General features: G+C 40.5%; 1 protein-coding gene and 1 non-coding gene across 7 annotated transcripts in view; one reads left to right on the forward strand and one right to left on the reverse strand.

Moving 5' to 3' along the window:
• Positions 1 to 23,781, reverse strand: part of LOC132383606 (transcription factor HIVEP3) — a 764,495-nt gene that overhangs the window by 586,103 nt on the left and 154,611 nt on the right. The window lies entirely within an intron of this gene.
• Positions 1,216 to 1,338, forward strand: LOC132383611 (U6atac minor spliceosomal RNA). The gene has a single exon (XR_009508743.1). It is a non-coding gene; the product is annotated as a U6atac minor spliceosomal RNA (small nuclear RNA).

A 23,781-nucleotide genomic window follows, 5' to 3' on the forward strand; every position in this document is an offset into this window, starting at 1 on the left:
TTCCAGAGCGTTTTTTCAGCCAGGATCAGTATTGGCCCTCGGGCAGGAGTCTTAGGTTTAGGAAGTTATTATCCTTCAGCTATCAGGCTCCTGTAACTTCACTCACCTCAACACTGAAATGATTCCACAAGCTATAGACTCACTTTCAAAAACTCAACAGCTCATGTTCTCAGTATTATTTATTTACTTATTAGTTCATTTTTTTGTATTTCCACAGTTTGTTTTCTTTTGCTCATTGGTTGTTTGTCAGTCAGTCTTTGTGTGTAGATGTTCATTGATTCTATTGTACTCCTTTGTTCTATGAATGCCCACAAGAAAATGAAAATGAATCAGGTGATATATATACATACTTGGATAATAAATTTACTTTGAACTTTTGTCAGACTGGGAAAGGTGAAAGAAGATTACTAAAGCAGTTGGGTCAAATTACAAATTTAGAGAAGGAGTTGTATAATGAAGCAACATTATTAGCAAAGCTTTAATGGTGAAGGGGAGAAGAGGAAAGTTTATAGAAGACACCCAAGGATTTTTTTTGCTCCGAGAATGGTAGATATCTGGAATATGTAACCGGGGAGATGGTAAAGCAAGCATGAAGGCAATGCACAAGAAATATTTGGATAGACACATGGACAGACAGGAATGGAGGGATATGAACCTTGTGCAGACAGATAGGATTAGTTTAGTTTGATATCAGGATAGGCATAGGCAGATGGTCGAAGGACCTGTACCTGTGCTGTCCTGTTCTGTGTTCTATGACTGTTATATAATTGAAATGGGGTTGTGGATAATGGAAACTCCAATGCTTTGCATACATGCAGCATTTTTGTTAAAGAAACAGTAGCAAATAAAGTTAAAATTAATGTATTAGAGTCCACAGTCTATGAATATGAAGTGGGGATTCTAAAACCAATTATACACTTGAAATGAAAACATCTACATGGCTATAGAGTGAGGATAATTGGATCACCCTTCCGAAGAGCTGCATCTTGCACAACTGATGGATGAGCTCCTTTTGTGCTGGTTTGCAACTATATCCATAAACAGACAGCAAGCTGCAATAAACATTCTATCATGGATGTTGAGAGGGAAAACGGATTAGCCATAATGAAAAGGCGCAGACTCGATGGGCCAAATAGTCTAATTCTGTTTCTATGTCTTATAGCCTTATGAAAGACCCTCACTATCTGGGACATGCCTTCCTTGCATTACTACATTGTGCTGTATGAAAGGAGAGAAGAACAGCACTGCACTAAGGATGAAAGACTTCCTGATGGCCTTACAACACACAGACAGTTAAGACATTGCCATCTACTTAGTGGCATCTAACTGTTGTGTATTTAATATTTCAGTAATATTTGAGTATACATTGTCTAAATAACTCATTTTGGTTATATGTGCAAAGAATGTGAATGGCACACATCATTACATCACCATGTCATACATGCACACTTGGTTGAAAATATAAATGATGTTAGACTTGCATTCTGGACTCTGTTTTTCTTTCAAATTAGTTTTATCTTTTGGAGTTACAAAATTTGATAAGGTCCCACATAGGAGATTGGTGGGTAAAATCAGTGCTCATGGCATTGGGGGCAGGGTTTCAACATGGATAGAAAACTGGTTGGCAGATAGAAAGCAAAGGGTAGCAGTGAATGGGTGTTTCTCGGAATGGCAGGTGGTGACTAGTGGGGTGCCACAGGGCTCGGTATTGGGACCACAGCTGTTTACCATTTACGTTAACGATTTAGATGAAGGCATTGAGAAAAACATCAGCAAGTTTGCTGATGATACTAAGCTGGGTGGCAGTGTGACATGTGATGAGGATGTTAGGAGAATTCAGGTTGACTTGGATAGGCTGACTGAGTGGGCAGATACTTGGCAGATGACGTTTAATGTGAATAAGTGTGAGGTTATCCACTTTGGGAGTAAGAACAGGAAGGCAGATTATTATCTGAACGGTGTAGAGTTAGGTAAAGGAGAAATACAAAGAGATCTAGGAGTCCTTGTTCATCAGTCACTGAAGGTGAATGAGCAAGTGCAGCAGGCAGTGAAGAAGGCTAATGAAATGTTGGCCTTTATTACAAAGGGAATTGAGTACAAGAGCAAGGAAATCCTTTTGCATTTGTACAGGGCCCTGGTGAGACCACACCTGGAGTATTGTGTACAGTTTTAGTCTCCAGGGTTAAGGAAGGACATCCTGGCTATAGAGGAAGTGCAGCGTAGATTCACCAGGTTAATTCCTGGGATGTCTGGACTGTCTTACGCAGAGAGGTTAGAGAGACTGGGCTTGTACATGCTGGAATTGAGAGGGGATCTGATTGCAACATATAAGAATATTATGGGATTGGACAAGATAGAGGCAGGAAATATGTTCCAGATGCTGGGAGAGTCCAGTACCAGAGGGCATGGTTTGAGAATAAGGGGTAGGTCATTTAGGACAGAGTTAAGGAAAAACTTCTTCTCCCAGAGAGTTGTGGGGGTCTGGAATGCACTGCCTCAGAAGACGGTGGAGGCCAATTCTCTGGATGCTTTCAAGGAGGAGCTAGATAGGTATCTTATGGATAGGGGAATCAAGGGATATGGGGACAAGGCAGGAACCGGGTATTGATAGTAGATGATCAGTCATGATCTCAGAATGGAGGTGTAGGCTCAAAGGGCCAAATGGTCTACTTCTGCACCTATTGTGTATTGTCTATTGTCTAAAATACAACAGTGGTGACAAGGAAGTTATCAACGAACCCAAGATGACTACCAACCTGCTGAAGTGCAAGGAGACTTTCAAGTTAAAAAGTAGTGCAGCATGCTTTCTTCGCAATAGAAGAAGACATTCACATTTTTAAAAAGGGCAGAAAACAAACAGGCTTATGCACTGAGCAAATTGACCAGTAATTTGAAGCAAATGAGAAACAAGTACCAGTTTTGCTGAGTGCATTGGGTTTAAAGACATACAGTTTGCTTAGAAGTTTGACTGCTCCAACCACACCAGCCAAAATGAGCTTTGATGATATTGTGAATGCAGGAACAATTAGAATAAATCCATTGTTGATTGAAGAATGTTTTAGGTTTCATAAGCAGAATCCAAAGGAAAGGAAGTCCAGTTCAGTGTATGTGGCTAAATTGAAGAGATTGTCTGAGCATTGTCAGTCCAGGGATAGGCTTAATGATGCACTGAGAGATCGTTTAGTTTGTGGAATTTTACAAGAAAGCATTCAAAAATGGCTCCTAACTAAAGCACAACTTGCGTTTAAAAGAGCAGTTGAAATAGTTACATCAATGGAAACATTACACAGACGCACAAATGAACTGCAGTCAGGAATGAAAGTGAGTGTGAATAAAATTGCAACACCTAAACTGAAACTGGCCTGGCTAAACAAATTATGTTAGTGTTGTGGCAGGCGCTCGACATACACCAGACCAATACAGGATTAAAGGTGAAACTTGCAGAAAATGCAACAAAGTAGGACATATACAAAGAGCATGTTGGTTAGACAAAAATAAATGGACTGTACAGGGAAAAGAAAAAGATTTTTAAAAAGTCAAGTTGAGTTTCCAAAAGAGTACTAATCTCCTTGTTGTTGATGAAAAATATGGTAATGGTAAGAGTGACACAGGACTGAGGAGCCTTAAGATTTACAATATGGAAACTAACAAGAGACAAGGAATATGGCTTTCACCATAAGTGACAGTAAATTAATTAAAATAGAATTGGACACAGGCTCAGCTGTTTCAGTTATATCACAAAATGACTTTGAATAGGCATTTCTAAGATGCTGAACTGAAGCCTGCAGATATCCAACTACTAACTTACACTGGAGAAAAGACAACTCCTGTGGGAATGACATTTGGAACAGTGAAATACAACAACCAACAAGCCACACTGGGCTTGTATATGGTAAAAAAAATACACAGGAAGGTCAGCATTGTGGAGTCTTGAGTGACTGAGACAGTTACAACCTGATTGAAGATCCATCTACCATTTGCATGCCACGTCTCCTGAAAGCAACTGGATGATACCACAGCAATATTCAAGGGTTAGGATGAACTCAAACATATCAAGGGTAAGATAGTGTTAAAAGAAAATGCCACAGTGAGTTAGATCAAATGGAGCCTGAAGAAATCCTTTCCAAGGGTAACACCAACAGAACTCAACTCAATACTGAAAGTAGATCAATATCCGCTGCCCAGAATAAATGATATTGTAATAAATCTTTCAGGAGGGAAACACTTCAGCAAAGTGGGATTGGCTGACTGAACTACAGATGGGGATGGAAGAAGAGTCCGAAGTGTTTTTCACTATTAGCACTCACACAGGGCTTTATCACTATTATAGACTTATTTGGATAGCACCTGCACTCTACAGAAAGCTATGGATCAGGTGCTGCAAGGCTGTCTGGACACTCAGTGTTACCTGAATGACATAATTGTTACTGGTAATGATGATCCAAAATCTCAAGACAGTGTTAAAAAGATTATAAGTTTATGGGCTCAGAACATGGCGCAACAAATGTGAATTCTTTAAACCAAACATCACCTTGTGTGGTCACAAAATTGATGTACAAGGATTATACAAGTGTGCTGAGAAAATTCAAGTGTGGTGAATGTCCCAAGGCAAAAGGATATGTCACAGTTGTGGTCCTTTTTAGGATTTGTCAATTACTGTAACAGGTTCCTGCCAAACCTGGCTACTGTGCTGCACCCCCTTGAACTCATTACTACAAATCAGAAAGTATGGCAATGGACAAAGCAATGTGAGGTGGCTTTCTAAAAGATAAAGGAAATGGGATGTCAGACATTTTACTCACACATTATGATCCACATTATCCAGTAAAGCTTGCATCACTGTTCAGGATGCCAATATAACTAGAAGCAAGGTATCCAGAGCTGTCAGAACCACTTCCTGCAGTTCCAGAGTTAACTCCTACAACCACTATGGAGGAGGCCCCAGAACCAACATCATTTCACAGCCACAAGTCTCACCTGCCATGCAGAGTTATTGCCTTTGACAGGAAAATCAGTATCCCACAAGAGTAAGAAAGTCTCCATAGCAATTAAATCTTGATGCCTGAATGGGACAATTTAAAATTTACTATGCTGTGGAAGTCTATGTAGTAGTCGTATTATACAGTATTGTGTGCTTAAATTGTGATGTCTTCTATTTTCACTTAGGGTTATAGCTAAGCAGGGAGGAATGTTATTTCAGTAATACTGTGTGTACATATTTATATATTTTTTTGAATAAACAATAAACTCTTTTCGGATTTCTAGCCAGGTACAGGTATTTATTTTAACCGACGTTTCAATGATAAACTGCATCAAGGGTGATGCCTGTGGTATTCATACACCCATCATCCAACCCTCCTGATTTGTTAGTCCTCGTCCAATCAGGTTTCTGCTGTCCCATCTTGGTTACCTTTACTGTACTGCTGCCACAAACAAATTTTCTGACTAATAAACCTAACTCTGATTTTGAATACATTCAACTGCCTGGGCCTAAACTCTGGAATTCCATTACCAAATTTACATGTCACTATACTCCTTATATCTTCTACGTAACATTTGTGACCCTTCAACAACACCTTATTTATTAAGTCCATTTATGATTCAGTATCAAATTTTGTTTGAAGACACACCTGTAAAGCACCTTGGGCTATTTTACTGTGCTAAGGGCAAGTTGTTGTAATATGTTAATGTTAACTGCTGATTCCCCTTCACAGATGCTGCCCAACTTGATAAGTTCTTCCATTATTTTGTTGCTAAGATTTCTAGCATCTGTAGAATCTCTTGTGTTTATATATTAATAAGGTGATCAAAATCATGGTTGTTTGAAGCAAGTTCTCCTCATAGGTCCATGTTCAAAGTGAACTTTATTATTGAAGTACATATTGTATATGTCACCATATAAAACCCTCAGATTCATTTTCCTGCAGGCATATTCAGCAAATCAACAAAACAGTAACATTAACAGGATCAATTAAAGATTAACCAGAATGCAGAAGACACCAATAAATAAATAGCAACAAATAATGAGAACTTGAGATAATATGATAAAGATTCCTTAAAGTGAGACCATTGGTTGCTGGAACAGTTCAATGATGGAACAAGTGAGTGCAGGTCCCCTTCTATTCAAGAGTCTGATAGTTGTGAGGTAGAAGGCGGCTAATAATTACATGAGTTTGAAAAGATATGGTTTGTCACCAAAGATCAGCAACTTCCTTCAGATGTACCAAGGAAATTATTCTGACCGATTGCATCACCATCTGGTACGGAGGCTCTAAAGTTCAAAGTAAATTTATTATCAAAGTACATATATGTCACAATATTCAACTCAGAGATTCATTATCTTGCAGACATACTCAATAAATTCATAATAGAATAATAATCACAATACATTCATGAAAGACCACACCAACTTGGATGTTCAACCAGTGTGCAAAAGACAACAAACTGTGCAAATGCAAAAAGAAAGAAATAATAATAAATAAATAAGCAATAATATCAAAAACATGAGATAAAGATTCTTTGAAAATGAGTCCATAGGTTGTCGGAACAGTTCAATGATGGAGCAAGTGAAGTTGAGTGAAATTATCCCTTAGGAGTGAGCTTAGGAGAGTCAGTGGCACCTAATGGTGACTCCTTTGCTTACATCTTCAGAAACAGCTCTATTTCTATATTTAATATCTCTATTTTTCCCTTTCAGGGTTCCTTTGAAGACCCTGACCTGAAGTTACAAGCTGACTTTGGTTCTTTGCGGGAATGAGACCCGCTCTCGTGGTTTCACAACTGGCCGTTATTCGACATGCCGAGGGTGCGGCCTAAGAGTTTCACTCATCTTTGGAGATCCAAGATTTTATGGCTCTGGAGATAGTCAGATCAAAGGTCGGTGTCCTGAAAGGAGATCAGTTTGTTGTGGGATTCAGAAGATCTATGGCTGTGTGCCCATAGGCCTGAGATCTTTGGGCACAAAGCTTGGAAAAAGCAACACAACGGACTTTTAACATCATAAAACAGTGAGTTGTTTGTTATGTCTCCCGCCTCACTGTGAAATGGAGACATCTCTTTCTCCCTTATTAGAGAGAGAAAGAGAGCCTGTGGTATGTCGAACACCGAGTGAACAAGTAGTCTTTGGGGTACTGCAAGTCTGTGTCTGCACGCTTGAGTGCTTGGTGGTGGATGCCGATGCTTTTTTGCTGGTGGGGGGGAAGGGGGATCATTGTTTGCTGCTGCTTATGCATGGGAGGGAGGGGAGCTGGGGGAGGATTTTGGGGTTCTAACATTTAACTGTCATTCATTCTTTGGGGATACTCCTCTATTTTCATGGATGGTTGTGAAGAAAAAGCATTTCAGGATGCATATTGTATACATTTCTCTGATATTAAATGTACCTTTGAAACCCTCTGGTTCAAGAGCCTGATGGCTGAGGGGTAATAATTGTTCCTAGACCTCGTGGTGTGAGTCTTGAGGCTCCTGCACCTTCTTCCTGATAGCAGCAGCGAGATTAAAGCATGACCTATGTTGTGGGGGTTCTTGATAGTGGATACTGCTTTCCTTCGACAAAGCTCCCTATAGGTATGCTCAATGGTGGGAGGACCTTAGCCATGATTGACTGAGCCATATGCATTACATTTTGTAGGATTTGCAGTTCAAGGACATCTGTATTTCCATACCAGGCTTTGGTATAGCCATTCAATATACTCTCCACCAGACACTTATAGAAGTTTGTCAAAGTTTTAGATGTTATTCCGAATCTTTGCAAACTCCTAAGGATTGTACATACATGCTGAGCCCAGGACAGATATGATAACTGAGGAATTTAAAGTTGCTGACCTTCTCCAACTCTGATCCTCCAATGAGGACTGGCTCATGGAAGGACCTATGGTTTCCTCCTAAAGCCAATAATCAGATCCTTGGTCTTGCTGATACTGAGTAAGGGGTTGTTGTGGCACCATTCAGCCAGATTTTCAATCTCACTCCTCTATGAGGATTCATCATCTCCTTTGATTAGGCCTATGACAGTAGTGTTGTCAGCAAACTTAAGTATGGTATTGGAGCTGTGGTTAGCCACACAGTCATAAGTGTGAAGTGAGTAGAGCAGAGGGCCTAAGCACACAGCCTTGTGGAGTACTTCTGCTGATGGAGATCATAGAGGAGATGTTTTCCCAGTCCGAACTGACTGAGGTCTGCAAGTGAGAAAATCAAGATTCCAAAAGCACAGGGAGTTATTGAAGCCAAGATTTTGAAGCTTACTGACTTGTTTTGAGGGCATGATGGTACAGTATTCTGTACCAATCTGTAGTCAATAAAGAGCATCCTGATGTATGTATCTTTGCAGATCAATGCGTAGGATCAAAATAGGCTTCAGAGGGTTGTAGACTCAGCACAAACTACCCCCCGCCCCATCAAGAACATCTTCAAAAGCCAGTACCTCAAGAAGTAGGCATCCATTATTCAGGACCTTCACCAACTAGAACATGCCATCTTCTGATTATTACCATAAGGGAAGAGATACAGGAGCCTGAGGACCTATACACAGTGTTTTAAGGACACCACCATCAGATTTCCGAATGGTCAATTAACCCATGAACACTCCCTTCTCACTACAGGTATTTATTTGTTGTAATGCAGTAATGTTTTATGTCTGGCACTGTACTGCTGCTACAAAACAAAAAAATTCACAATGAAAATTCACAATGATAATAAACCTGATTCTAATTGTGCAATTGCTTCTTTGAACTACTAAAGACCTTGTAGTAAGACCTGTCACTCTAAGTATTGGATATGGTGCTCTAGCCAAGAAAACAAAACCATTCCTATTGGCAGAAGCATCAAGGCCAGAGATTTGTTGATTGGTAAGATTACCAAAGAGGAGATGAGAAGACACAATGAGGAGCCATGATCCCAACTAAAATTCTCTTGTTGCTTTAACAAGGAACTTTGATAAATATTTGAAATAGAGAGAAAAAAAATCAAAGCTGTAAAGAAAACCCATTGTAATGGGAATGGTTGGATGGTAAACATAAGAGATTCTGCAGGTGCTAGAAATCTAGAGCAACACACACAAAATGCTGGAGTAACTCAGCAGGTCAGGCAGCATCTATGAAGAGGAATAAACATTTGTTGTTTCCGACCCAGACCCTTCATGAGGATTAATAATATAGGGTTTCAGCCTGAAATGTTGACTGTTTATTCCTTTCCATAGACACTGCCTGATGGCTGGATAATTGTTGCTTAGAGCTGTCACGAGCACAATATGGGCTAGGGCGGGGGTCGGCAACCTGCGGCTCCCGAGCCATTTGTGGCTCTTTCACCTCTGTGCTGCGGCTCCCTGTGGCTTTGGGAAATAATTGGTCAGTATTTAATTAAAATGTATTTTATGTTAGTTTGTTAGCTTTTGAAATGTAATTCTAAATTTGAAGATTATGGTGATCTTGTACAATCTAAGTGTGGCGACACATTTCCTGGCACATCCGAAACGGCTCACAATTAGCCAGCATTCCGGCTAAGGGAGATAGCCTACGGGGGTTTGTGAGTACGCGTCTTTTGCAGCATCTGCGTCCATGGGGGCTGGGTTGAGGGAGGCTTAAAAGCAAGGCTGTTTAGTTCGAATAAAGTTATTCGACTGCAGTTTACTGACTGCGTGAGCACACCGCTACAACGTGTTTTTATCGCTATTAATATACGTCACCACTGCCAATACCTGACACCCGCCAGTGCGCGATTTCTTTAATTTTTCGACCCAAGGTAAGCCAACTATGGAGAATTCTAAAAAAAGAAAAGTGACTGAAGAAAACAGAACGTTTAATGATACGTGGACAGATTCATTTGCTTTCACTGTTGACGAGACTGGTTTACCGGTATGCTTAATATGCAATGAGAAACTAGCAAACAACAAAAAGTCAAATGTCGCAAGGCATTTCCAGAATAAACACGCAGCCTTTGCTCAAAAATATCCGGATGGAGATGAGAGAAAAAAAGCCGTTTCGGAACTGATGCGGAAGGTTGATCTGAGCAAAAATCATTTCCAGAAATGGATGAAGTCTGGAAAATCAACGACATACGCCAGTTATATTGCCGCTCAGGAAATAGTCAGGCACGGGAAGCAGTTTACAGATGGTGAATATATCAAAGAATCTTTCATTAAGATTTCAGAACATCTATTCACGGACTTTAAAAACAAGAGTGAAATTGTGCAGAAAATCAGGGATATGCCCCTCTCTGCAAAGACTGTCAAAGACAGAACCATAAAAATGGCAGAAGACATCACAAGACAGCAAATTAAAGACATCAATTCAGCTGTGGCCTACTCGATTGCCTGTGACGAGTCTAAAGACAAAGGTGATATTGAACAAATAGCGTTGTTCTGCCGGTATGTAAACTCTGCCGGGCCACAGGAAGAACTGATTGAGTTGATACCTCTAAAAGACCAAACACGGGGGGAGGACATCTGTGAGGCTGTCTTGAATTGTTTAAGAGCCAAAGGAATAAAGACCACCCATCTGGTGTCAGTAGCTACTGATGGGGCACCGAATATGACGGGAACGCACAAGGGATTTGTGGCTTTACTGCAGAAGTCGCTGGACAGAAAGCTGCTGACTTTTCACTGCATCTTGCACCAAGAGGCACTGTGCGCTCAAACATTTCCTCCGGAATGCACAGAAGTAATGGATGTTGTCATTCAGATTGTCAATAAAATAATGGCAAAAAGTTTAAATCACCGTCAATTCCGTTTGTTACTGGACGAGCTGGAAAGCGCATATTCTGATCTCCTGCTGCACAACAAAGTCCGGTGGCTGTCCAAAGGGGAGGTGCTGAAACGCTTTGTTGCGTGTCTGGAAGAAGTGAAAACTTTCCTGGGCAGCAAAGGGCTCAACTTTCCTGAGCTGGAACAGCCAGAGTGGCTGGAAAAGCTACACTTCATGGTAGACATGACAGCGCACCTGAACACGCTGAACACAGCTCTTCAACGGGGTAAGGACGTACAGCCCTGCACATGTTGGAGGATGTTTTGGCATTCGAGCGCAAGTTGACGTTGCTTGCCAGAGATTTACAGAAAGGCACATTGTCTCACTTCCCCAATTTGAGAGAGTTCAAACAAGGTCACGACATGATAAATTCGGAGTATTTACATTCTGCAATCATCGCAATGCAAACATAGTTTGGGAAACGCTTCTGTGAGTTCAGAGAGGAAAAAAACACATTATCCTTCCCGGTCACTCCCCTAAGCATCGATCCATCCCTACTAAATACGACTGCATTGTCAGGTGTGAGTCAACCTGAACAAGTATGATAAATATTTTAATTGCCTATTATTTTACGTATATTCATATGTTTTCATTGTTCAGTAAAATAGTCCTTTTATTTTTCAGGTTGACAGCTGGCTGACGTTATTTTTGGTTTGCTGCTGGCGGCAAATTTAAGTTTGGCGTTTTTCATAAATACAAGAAGGACTCAAATAGACGTTGAGTATTTTACTTAAAAGTAACCTTCAACCCAATGTCTTTTTTTCGGAGTTCAAAATGTTTTTGTTGCATGCAGAAATGTAATTTCATTTTCTCTGCAGGAGTTCATCAATTTCATAAATGCAACACATTATAGTTTGTTTATACATAGCATAAAGGCAAAACAAAACGTTGTATGCAGTGTTATTTCATTTTAAATGTCAAGCGGGTTTTGCGGCTCCCAGTGTTTTCTTTTCTGTGGGAAACGGGTCCAAGTGGCTCTTTCAGTGGTAAAGGTTGCTGACCCCTGGGCTAGGGTGTTTGGAATCCTATTATATTGTAACAGCTCTAGGATTCTGACTGCATTTGATCTTGTGTTTTTATCATAATGTTTTTCCAAACAGAGATATGAGGGATCACAACAGAGATCTCTGGACACAACCTACTCTCAACCTTCTGCCCCATTATCGTTTCCCTACCCCAATATCTCCACTCTAACATTCAACTGAGTTAGTGAAGTATGATATTCCAATAAAACCAATGTGATCACATGTTCTTTTGTCCAAGTTGTCACAATTCATCCCTTTTTACTTTCCTCGCTACACATCTGCTTGCCCTTGGGATCTCTCTCGTTGGCATGAAGGAAGGTTGACGTAGAAGAGTTATTGAGTATGATAACAAAGAAGCTGAATGAATGTGCACAGCTGCAGAGTCAGGATCACTGAAGTTGGCCCAGGTCTAAGACAAAGTCCCTCCAGACTTTGGACCCAAGTTGGGAGAAGTACAAAAGCAACTTCCTCCATGTCCACCCCTTCATGCCAATAAAGTTCATAATCTGACATTCATAAATACTTAGCACGTAACAACATTTCAAAGCAACCTTTTATAGAATCAGAGTACTACTGCACACAAAAAGGCCCTTCAGCCCATCTACTTTATGCCAACCTGATTTTCTGCCTAACCTCTTCTACTTGCACCTCGACCATAACGCTCCAAACTCCTCCCATCTGTATCCAAACTTCTTGTAAATCACAGAATCATAGAAATCTGCAGCACATACAGGCCCCTCAACCCACAATGTTGTGCCGACCATATAACCTACTCTAGAAACTGCCTAATACGAGGGGTGATTGATAAGTTCCTGGCCTAAGGTAGAAAGAGTCAATTTTAGAAAACCTAAAACATTTATTTTTCAACATAGTCCCCTCCTACTTAGTCAGCAGTCATGGAGCATATGGATCTTGGACCTCCAGAAAGTGTCCAAAGCAGGGGTGATTGATAAGTTCGTGGTCTAAGGTAGAATGAGGTGAGTTATTAACTTCAAACTTTCTGCATAATCTCTCAAAGAGTTGACCTGCATGTGTATGTAACAAGAGCCATATAACTCATCACCTTATACCGTTGCTGGCAGTGCATTCCATGCACCCACCACACACTGTTTGAAGAAGTTACCTCTGATATCCCTCTCCCTGTACCCACTTCCGAGCACCATAAAACTATGCCCCTCGTGTTAGCCATTTCATCCCTGGGAAAAAGCCTCTGGTTATCCACACGATCAATGCCCCTCATCGTCTTATATACATCTATCAGGTCACTTCTCATCCTCCATCGCTCCAAGAAGAAAAGGCCAAGTTCACTCAACCTACTCTTGTGAGGCCCACCCTCCAATCCAGGCAATATCCTTGTAAATCTCCTCTGCACTCTCTCTATAGTATCCACATCCTTCCTGTAGTGAGGTGACCAGAACTGAACACAGTACTCCAAGTTGGGTCTAACTAAGGACTTATATAGCTGTAACATTACCTCACAGCTCTTGAACTCAGTCCCATGGTTGATGAAGGCCATCACACCATACACCTTCTTAACAACACTGTCAACCTGAACATAGCCAGACTACAACCCAAGCAACAGCAGGGTACAAGCAGAAGAAAACCTGAATAGCGATTGCAGTGAATATACCCATCCTGGTCATTGCTAGTCGCCTCATTAAAGGTTACCATAGCAACCAAACCCAGTAGATATACACCAGCCATCAGATATCTAAATGGTCCATGAACAACACCATCTTGTTATTCTTCTTTTGCAACACTTGATTTTGTAACATAGCAATTTTTAGGTGTTTTCAGTGCACTTCTGCGACAAAAAATGCACACATTTCACAGCAGCACACACAAATGCTGGAGGAACTCGGCAGGTCAGGCAACATCTATGGAAATGAATAAACAGCCAATGTTTCAGTCTGAGACCATTCAGACTAGAAAGAAAGGGGGATTAGAAGCCAGAAAAAGGCGGGGGGGGAGGGGATGGAGTATAATCCAGAAGGTGACAGGTAGAGACAGATGGGTGGGTAGGGGGATGACGTAAGAAGCTGGGAGGTGATAGGTGGAAAAGGTAAGGGACAGAGTGCTGCTCTAGGTTTCCAGCATATGCAGAATTTTGTGCTCATATTTCACAACATAGGTCAGTGAGAAGAAATCTGATTCTGTGTCGGTAGAAGCACATATGCTTCTCAGTGGCCCTGTGTCCCAGCAGTATCTCTAAAGGATGTCAACACAGTCAGACTGAAACCCAGATAAACAGAAGAGAACCCCAACAGTGATCGCAGTGAATATATCAAGAGTGATTGAAAACAAGAGAAAATCTGTAGATGCTGAAAATCCAAGCAACACACACAAAATACTGGTGGAACTCAGCTGGCCAGGCAGCATCTATGGAAAAAAGTACAGTCGATGTCTAGGGCCAAGACCCTTGGCAGGACTAAGGCACTAATGGCTTCTGACAAGGTCACAGTAGCAATGAAGTCCAGTAGATCTACGTTGGCTATCAGATTTCTGAATGGTCCTCCTCTACATTATACATTTATGTAACATAGTAATTTTACATATTGCATTGTACTACTGCCACATAACAAACAAATTTCACAATATGCTACTGATAATAAACCTGATTTTGAAGTGGAATGAACACAAACATTCTTTATGGATGAAGTGGCCCCGTGTCCCTATTAACTTTCTAATGACCTCTGTACAGTAAGACTACAATCCAGGTGAGAAGCAAAACAAAGATAGGTGGAGGAGCAGGTAGTGTTGAGGAAATAGAGGAAACAGACATTGGTGAGGATTCAGAGAAAATTCACGAGAATGATTCCAGGAATGAAAGGGTTACCTTGTGAGGAACATCTAGCAGCTCTTGGGCTATATTCCCTGGAGATCAGGAGAATGAGGAGGGATCTCACTGAAACATTCCAAATGTTAAAAAGGCCTGAATAGATTAGATATGGCATAAGTTATTTCTCATGGTAGGGAAGCATTGGACAAGAGGGCATTACTTCAGGATTAAAGGACGACCATTTAGAACAGAGCAGCTGAGAAATCAATTTAATCAGAAGGTGGTAAATCTGTGGAATTTGTTGCCATGAACAGCAATGGAGGGCAAGTCATTGGGTGCATTTAAGGCAGAGATAGATATGTTCTTGATTATACAAGGCATCAAAGGGTATTGGGGAAAAGGCAAGGGAGTGGGGATGACTGGAAGAATTGGATCAGCCCATCATTGAATGGTGGAGCATTCTCAATGAGCCGAATGGCCTACTTCTGCTCTTATATCTTATGGTCTTATGGAAACCTTTGCACCGGATGAATTCCTCCATCGTTAACATTTCTAAAGTGCTGTATAACTATTGGTAGTGTTGTGGCAACCCACTTCCCAGCGCACTCGAACCACCTCACAAATCGGCACGCGCCGGCATTGAGGCCAGTCCCAAAAAGGGCGCCAAGTCTGCTTCACCAGCAAGGGGAAAAGCCCGCACGCGGGATGGGACTGTGAATACGCGCCCCTTACTGCATTCCCGTCCGGGGAGGGCAGGATCAGGAAGGCTTTAAAGCGAGGCCGCGAAGTTCGAATAAATCTCTTTTGCAACTGTAGCTCATCGACTACGTGTCGTTATTTCAGCGCTGCGTGTAGCACACCGCTACAGTGTCCTAATTTGTTCTGGATTTCATGAAAATACACAATTTGTTACTCTTTGTATTCATTTTTATACACTTAATTGAGCCAAGATGTACTGGTTTCAATGTGTCCCAATTAAGCAGAATCCATTGTATTTTACCTATTGTACTATGCTGCTACCACAACAGATCAGTGATAATAAACCTGATTCTGAACCTGTTTCATCCAATAGCTGGGATGAAGTCAATGACTTTAAAAAAGGGAGTAGGAACATATCACATGCATCTGCTAATTTCATGCTGCTGAGCTCCAGAGGGTTGAGCTTCAATTTCCTAGGAGTAAGCATCACTAATAGCCTGTCCTGATTCAACCACGTACATTCCATGGCCAAGAACATGCCTCAATAGCTCTACTTCATCAGGTGGCTGAACAAATTTGGCAATGTCCCTCATCATTTTTTTTATCCATGCCAAATAGAAAGCATCCTATCTGGATGCACCACAGTTTTGGATGCCAACTCTTATGCCCATATTATTAAGAAACTACAGAGTTGTGTACATCACAGAAACTAGCCACCTCCCCCCACCCCTCCACAGGCTCTATCTACACTTCTCACTGCCTTGGTAAAGCAGCCAGCATCATCAAAGATCCCATCCCTCCTCCCCCTCCACCACCCTGGACACTACTTACCTATTTAGCAATACAGTGTGGTAGCCATGCCACCTCAGCAACCCCCAACAAATACAATTAATCCTAATCTTTTATTGAAAGCTCAACCCACCAGGCTGAAGGACAGCTTCTATCCTGCTGTTTTAAGGCTATTGAACAGTCTTCTAATACGATAAGGTAGACTCTTGACCTTACAATGTACTTACCCTGGCCTTGCAGTTTATTGTCTACCTGCGCTGCACTTTCTCTGTAACTGTAACATTTTATTCTGCATCCTGTTATTGCTTTCCACTTGCACTATGATGAACTGACCTGTTATGGATGGCATGCAGAATGAAGCTTTTCACTGTACCTTGGCACAAGTGTCCATAACAAACCATTTTCCACTTTGTTTTGTCTAAGCCAGGAAGGACAGTGAGCCTTAGATCAACAACGGTCAAGTGAAAATAAAATCCGGAAGTTGAAAGATTGTGGAATGAGGACAGTGCCAGATTAGACTTGTATTCCTTTGATATTAGAAGACGATTTAAATGAGGAATTCAAGATGAGAGAGGTTGGTATGGGGGAAACTATTTGCTCAGGTGGAGATTGACAAGTGGGCCATAACCTGAAAGACATTTCGAGGTGATGCTGTAAAGGACCAGAGGAAATGTGGAATTTTTCTCACACACCCCTGAGATTGGAAGATTAACTAAATATACTTGTGAGTCCTTGCCTGGACTGGGTCACAAAGACATGCCAAGCAGATGGTGACAAGGCATAATCTGGGAGCCAATTGGACCAATGAACCTGAGGGGCTGAATGGCCTCCTCCTGTTCCCATGTGCCAGGCACACCCCATTGCTCAGATCAGCTCACAGATGCCATAGAACAACACCGCATGGACTCAGACCCTTGAGTCCAACGTCCATGCTGACCTCGGTGGCCCAATTTCCTGCATTTATCCCATATCCCTCTAAGCCCTGCTCCTATCCAAATTATACTACTGTACCTGCCTCAACAACTTCCTCTGGCAACTCATTCCATGTATTCATCACCCTCTGTGTGAAAAAGGTTGCCACTTAGGTCCCTTTTAAATCTTTCTTTTCACACCCTAAATCTATGTCCCCTAGTTTTGGACTCCCCTGCTTGGGGAAAAGAAAATTATTCTATCCACTTCATGCCTCACAGAATTTTAAACAATTCTGCCCCTCACACTCCTACACCCCAAGAAATAAAGACCTAACTTGGCCGACCTCTCCCTGTAACTCAGGCCCCCTAGTCCCGACAACATCCTTGTAAATCTCACCACTCATTCCAGTGTAACCACATCTTTTCTATAACAGCACATGGCCTCACCAACTGCATAGGTTTAACTGGGTGGCTTGCTGTACGGACATTACACTCTTCTCAGTCAGTACACTGACAGATAAAAAGCAGGGACCTCTCTGCTGGAGAAGAGTGGCACATTGGCTGGGGGCACCAACTAGCAGCACCAAAAAGAGGCTGGGGTAGAAGTCCGGCAAAGAAGAAGTCACAGAATAATCAGGGGAATGGACGTCATTGCCACAGACGAGAGAGATACATCTGCTTTTAGGAACAGGGAACTCTTTCATCTATTGGTCCCACAGAGCATAATAGATGCCTAGCCGTGAGTTTAAAGCACTAATTCAATCAAGTGAGCCTAATAAACCATGACAGTTAAAGCTAAAACATTAGATGAAATGATCAATTGGACTTTTACTTTAAAACAGCAGTGAGCAAAATTTGGTAAGCCCTACAGGGGTTAAATTTCCAAATATGTGCTATCCTTGAGAGTCCTGGGCAAAGCCATCGGGTACTGGGATTGTAGGGCAGAAGGAGAGGAGGAGAAGAAATTAGGCAAGGGGAGACATTCCAATGAAACCTGACACACTGGTACTTTGGAAATTATCTCACTCCCACAGACCCCAACAAGTACTGCCAAAATCTGGGACCTTGTCATTCAAAATATTAAATTCACACCCAAACACCTGCTAAGCACTGACAAATAATCTGGGAATTGCACGTATTCCTTGGTCCTTTGTAAATATTAACTTATTCCCACAGACCCTTAAGCACTAGCACACAGTCTGCAGAATACTCAATCCACAGAACCAAGGAAACACTGACACACCATCTGGGGCTGAGCATGTTGTCCAGTCAATGTAAATATTAACTGACTGACACAAAGCCCTGTAAACACTCACACTTGCTGAGATTACACATGTACAGTTCTAATATTATAATTACAACTAAAAGTAATTGATTTTTGAAAAATAAAAAAATCTGCAGATGCTGAAAATAAGTCACACCCAAAAAAGTGGAAAACATTGGAAATATTCAGCAGGTTGTGCAGTCTGTGAAAGAGAAAGAAAGTTAACATTTCAGTTCAACAATCCTTCATCAGAACCACAGAGTGTCCATGACAAAATCTCCTGCCTTTTCTGACAAAATTTATCAGTCTAAAACATTTGAAATCAATACTAAATCAGATCTATTATCACTGACATGTATGAGATGAAATTAGTTGTTAAATAGTACAGTGCAAAGATATAAAATTACTACGAAATTACGATATTTCTACATGAAATACCAAGTTACTATAAGTATTACATTAACTCAGTTTTGGTTACATAAACTAATTAGAGCCCACTTTCTGGATACCATCCACATTTGGAGGACAGATAGTATGATTAGACCATACAACCAGAAAATACAGGAGCAGAATCAGGCAATTCGGCCTATCAAGTCTGTTCTGTAAAACAACACTGGGTGTTCACCACATTATAAACCTCAAAGCGTTTACTAGTGGTTAAAGAGTTCCCAAGAAAGGTTGCTTTCCTTGCAATATAGGTTGACCCGTTTTATTAAAATGAAAGCTATTTGAAAATTCATACCATGAAACTGAGTAGGAATTTAATCACTCTACTGCTGATTCCTGTGCTTTCAACTTTATGACATCCAACAATAGGAACTAAGGAGAAAATGACTGTTTCACAAAGAGGATAAGACTCATTTTGAAAGCAGCAATGTCAAGGCCACAGCAGTGTGTTTCACTCCACCACATCAGGTCCGAAAATGTAGAACATTCCAGAATCAGAATCAGGTTTAATATCATGTCATGAACTTTTTTAACTTCACAGCAGCAGTACATTGCAATACATGATATAATAAAAAAAAATAAGCCACTTACAGTCAGTGTATATATATGTATATTAAATGGTTAAAATAAAAATAGTACAAAAACAGAAATAATAAAAAAAAGTGAGGTAGCGTTCATGGGCTCAATGTCCATTTGGAAATCCAATGACAGAGGAAAAGAAGCTGTTTCTGAATTGTTTAAATGAGTGCCTTCAGGATTCTGTACCCCTTCAGGATGGTAACAATGTGAGCGGGAATGTCCAGAGTGTTGAATGCCTATGAGATGGCTTTTTAGAGCAGCTTGTGCTTAAGCCTACTCAGAGAAAGGTTATCTTATACTGGGTGTTGTGTAATAACCCAGATCTTAAGAGGAAGCTGAAGGTAAAGGAACCCTTAGGAGGCAGTGATCATAGTATGATTGAATTCATACTGCAACTTGAGAGGGAGAAGCTAATTCACATGTATCAGTATCACAATGGAATAAAGGGAATTACAGAGGAGCTTGAGAGAGGAGTTTGCCCAGGTGGATTGGTGGGGATGATGGCAAAGCAGAGATGACTGCAGTTTCTAGGAATAGTTCACAAAGCACAGGATAGTTATGTCCCACAGGAGAAGTTCTCAAATGGCAGAGGTAGGCAACTGTGGCTGACAAAGGAAGTTAAGGACTGCATAGAAGCCAAGGAAAGGGCATATAAGGTAGCAAAAGTGAGTGGGATTTGGATGATCAGGAATCTTTTAAAATCCAACAAAAGGCAACTAAAAAAGCTTGAAGAAGGGAAAAGACGAAATATGACTAGCCAATAACATAAAGCAGGATACCAAAAGGTATTTTCAGTTGTATAAAGAGTAAAAGGGAGCAGAGAGTTAATAATGAACCACTGGAAAATAATGCCGGTGAGGTAGTAATGGGGGAAACAAAGAAAGGACAGATGAACTTAATGGGTACTTCGCATCTGTCTTTTGATAATGAAATTGATGGTTTTGTGGCAAAGTTAGCAGATGATATGAAGATAGGTGGATGGGTAGGTAGTGCTGAGGAAACAATGCAATTGCAGCAGGACTTGAACAAACTGGAAGAATAGGCAAAAAAGTGGCAGATGGAATACGGAGCTGGGAAACATATGATAATGAACTTTGATAAAGGGAACAATAGTGCGGACTATTATCTCTTTCAATATTTTTATTAATTTCTACATAGAAGAATACAGAGTACAAGAACATAAGAACATAAGAGATAGGAGCAGGAGTAGGCCAATCGGCCCCTCAAGCCTGCTCCGCCATCCATCAAGATCATGGCTGATCCAATCTTAATTCTAGTTATCACCGAATCCCACAAGGCAACAGTGCCAACCAACAGGGCACCATGCCGCCCATTTTATTTTATTATTCATCCCGCCCAAACCCATGTGATCACCCGGGGAAAAAAAAAACAATTTGCCAATTGAGGAGATGAAATCTGGAAAATTCCTCTCCGACCCATCCAGGCTTCCGAAAACTGGCCCAGGAGATCACATGGCTGATCTAAACCTAGCCTCATGTCCACTTACCTGCCCACTCACCGTATCCCCTAATGCCATTTTCATCCAGGAAAATGTCTATCTCCGTTTTGAATTTATTGAGTGTAGTAGCTTCCACAGCTCTCTGGGGCAGTAAATTCCACAGCCCCACTACCCTCTGAGTGAAGAAATTTCTCCTCATCTCAGTCCTGGAACGGCATCCCCTTATTTTAAGATTATGCCCCCTAGTCCTAGTTTCACCCATCGTTGGGAACACTCTCCCCGCATCCACCCGATCAAGCCCCTTCACAATCTTATATGTTTCAATAAGATCGCCTCTCATTCTTCGGAACTCCAATGAGTAGAGTCCCAATCTACTCAACCTCTCATCATACATCAACCCACCCATCCCCGGAATTAACCTAGTGAACCTTCTCTGCACTGCCTCAAGAGCCAGTATGTCCTTTCTTAAATATGGACACCAGAACTGCACGCAGTACTCCAGGTGTGGTCTCACCAATACCCGGTACAACTGCAGTAAGACCTCCCTGTTCTTATACTCCATCCTCCTAGCAATAAAAGCCAGCATTCCATTGGCCTTCTTGACCACCTGCTGCACTTGCATACTAAATTTTTCTGTTTCCTGCACCAGGACCCCCAGATCCCTTTGCACAGAAGCACTTTCCAGTTTCTCTCCATTTAGATAATAACTTGCTCTATTATTTTTCCTGCCAAAGTGCAAGACCTCACACTTGTCAGTATTATATTTCATCTGCCAAATGTCTGCCCAATCACTCAGCCTATCTATGTCCCCCTGCAGGGTTTCAATGTCCTCCGCACTCATTACACTCCCTCCTATCTTTGTGTCATCAGCTAACTTCGATACGTTGCACTTAGTCCCTTTCTCCAAATCATTAATATTGTAAAGAGTTGGGGTCCCAACACCGACCCCTGCGGAACACCACTAGTCACCAACTGCCAGTCTGAGAATAAACCATTTATCCCAACTCTCTGTTGTCTGTTAGAAAGCCAATCCTCCACCCATGCCAGAATATTATCCCCAACCCCATGATTGGGAAGATATATATTATAAGTCAAAATAGATAAAATAATACCAAATACATTATATATGAATCACACTTGCAATCTTATCACCCTATATTCATGTAAATTAAATTAAATTGTAATATTGAAATGTGATAATTTTATTATACAAAAATAAGAATCTAAGCCTATCAAGATCGAAGCTGTTTGGTAAAGAAAGAAAAAAGGAAAAAAATTCCTTATCATATAGAGAAATACATTATTAGCCAACACCTGTACTTTAACGGCAAATCAAAGGTTTTGAATGTGGTTCAGAAATGGTCCCCACAATGTTTGAAAGTCTTGACTAGACTCAGAAATTGAACAACAGATCTTCTCTAAATTAAAGCATGACATAACATCACATAACCATTGAGCATGAGTAGGCGGAATGACATCCTTCCATTTAAGCAAGGGCGCCATCCTAGCTATAAGAGAAATAAAAGCCAAAATGTGCAAATCAGTTGTCTCCAAAATAATATATTTTCCTCCAACAATACAGAATAAGGCAGTCAAAGGGTTAGACTTAAAATTTATTTTGAAAACTACAGAGAAAGTTTGGAATACTTCCTTCCAGTATTTTTCAGACTCGGACATGTCCAAAACATATGAATTAGTGAAGTTTCTCCATTGTTACATCTATCACAATAGGGACGTATATCCGAATAAAACCGAGATAGCTTATCCTTGGTCATGTGGGCCCTATGGACCATTTTAAATTGTAGGAGGGAGTGGCAGGCACATAACGATTAAGTGTTAACCAATTTAAAAATTTCATTCCAAGTTTCCTCAGAAACTGAAGTCTATAAATCTTGCTCCCAGAGATTTTTAATTTTGTCTAAAGGAGCATTTCTCATTCCCAGCAACATGCTATAAATATTGGATATTGAACCATTATGAAAAGGTTTCAAATTAGAAATTACATCTAATAAGTTCTTATCCGAACTTTTAGGAAATGTATATAATTGAGATCGCAGTAAGTCTCTATAATTTGTAGATATCGAAAAAAGTGGATTTTTGGTAAGCTATATTTAGCTGACAATTGCTGGAGAGACTTCCTCCGGCAAACAAATCCTGGAAGCATTTAATACCCAATCTATCCCATTCTTTAAAAACTAGATCGGTCATAGAAGGTTTAAAAAAAATTAGAAAAAATGGGACTTGAAAGAGAAAATCTCAATAAACCAAAATATTTTCTAACTTGTACCCAGATCCTCAAAGTATGTTTAACTACCAAATCGTCAGTTAGTTTACTTAAAGATAAAGGAAGTGAGGATCCAAGAAGAGAAATGATAGAAAATTTATTAACAGAGTTAGCTTCTAAAGAAACCCATACCGGACAGTCCTCACGGTTAATACAATATGACCAAAACGTAAGATTTTCCTATATTGACTGTCCAGTAATAAAACCTAAAATTTGGTAAAGCTAAACTTTCATTCTTTTTAGCTTTTTGAAGATGAACTTTATTTAGTCAAGAATGTTTGTTTTTCCATATATAAGAAGATAGAATAGAATCAAGAGAATCAAAAAAGGATTTAGGAATAAAAACGGGTAAGGCCTGATAAAAGGTATATAAACTTAGGTAAGATATTCATTTTAATAAAATTAATTCAGACAAACAAAGATAACAAGAAGGGCGATAGTGTCCTTCTTACATAATTCAGTAGGGTAAGAGAATTTTCTTTAAGTAGGTGTTTATTATTCTTAGTAATTGTTACACCCAAATAGGTAAATTGATTTCTTACAATTTTAAAAGGAAGGTTAATATTAATTGATACCAAATTATTCAAAGGAAAAAGTTCACTCTTATGTAAATTCAGTTTATATCCTGAAAACTGGCTGAAACAGAAGAGTAAAATAAGCAAGATAATGAAGTCTCGACATTAGATATAAAAAGCAATAGGTCATCAGCATAGAGCGAAACTTTGTGAGTAGTACCTCTCCTTAAAATACCAGTGATATCACTAGATTCTCGAAAAGCAATGGTTAAAGGTTCTAAGGCCAGATCA

Source organism: Hypanus sabinus, chromosome 30 (genome assembly GCF_030144855.1).
Source record: "Hypanus sabinus isolate sHypSab1 chromosome 30, sHypSab1.hap1, whole genome shotgun sequence".
NCBI lineage: Eukaryota > Metazoa > Chordata > Chondrichthyes > Myliobatiformes > Dasyatidae > Hypanus > Hypanus sabinus.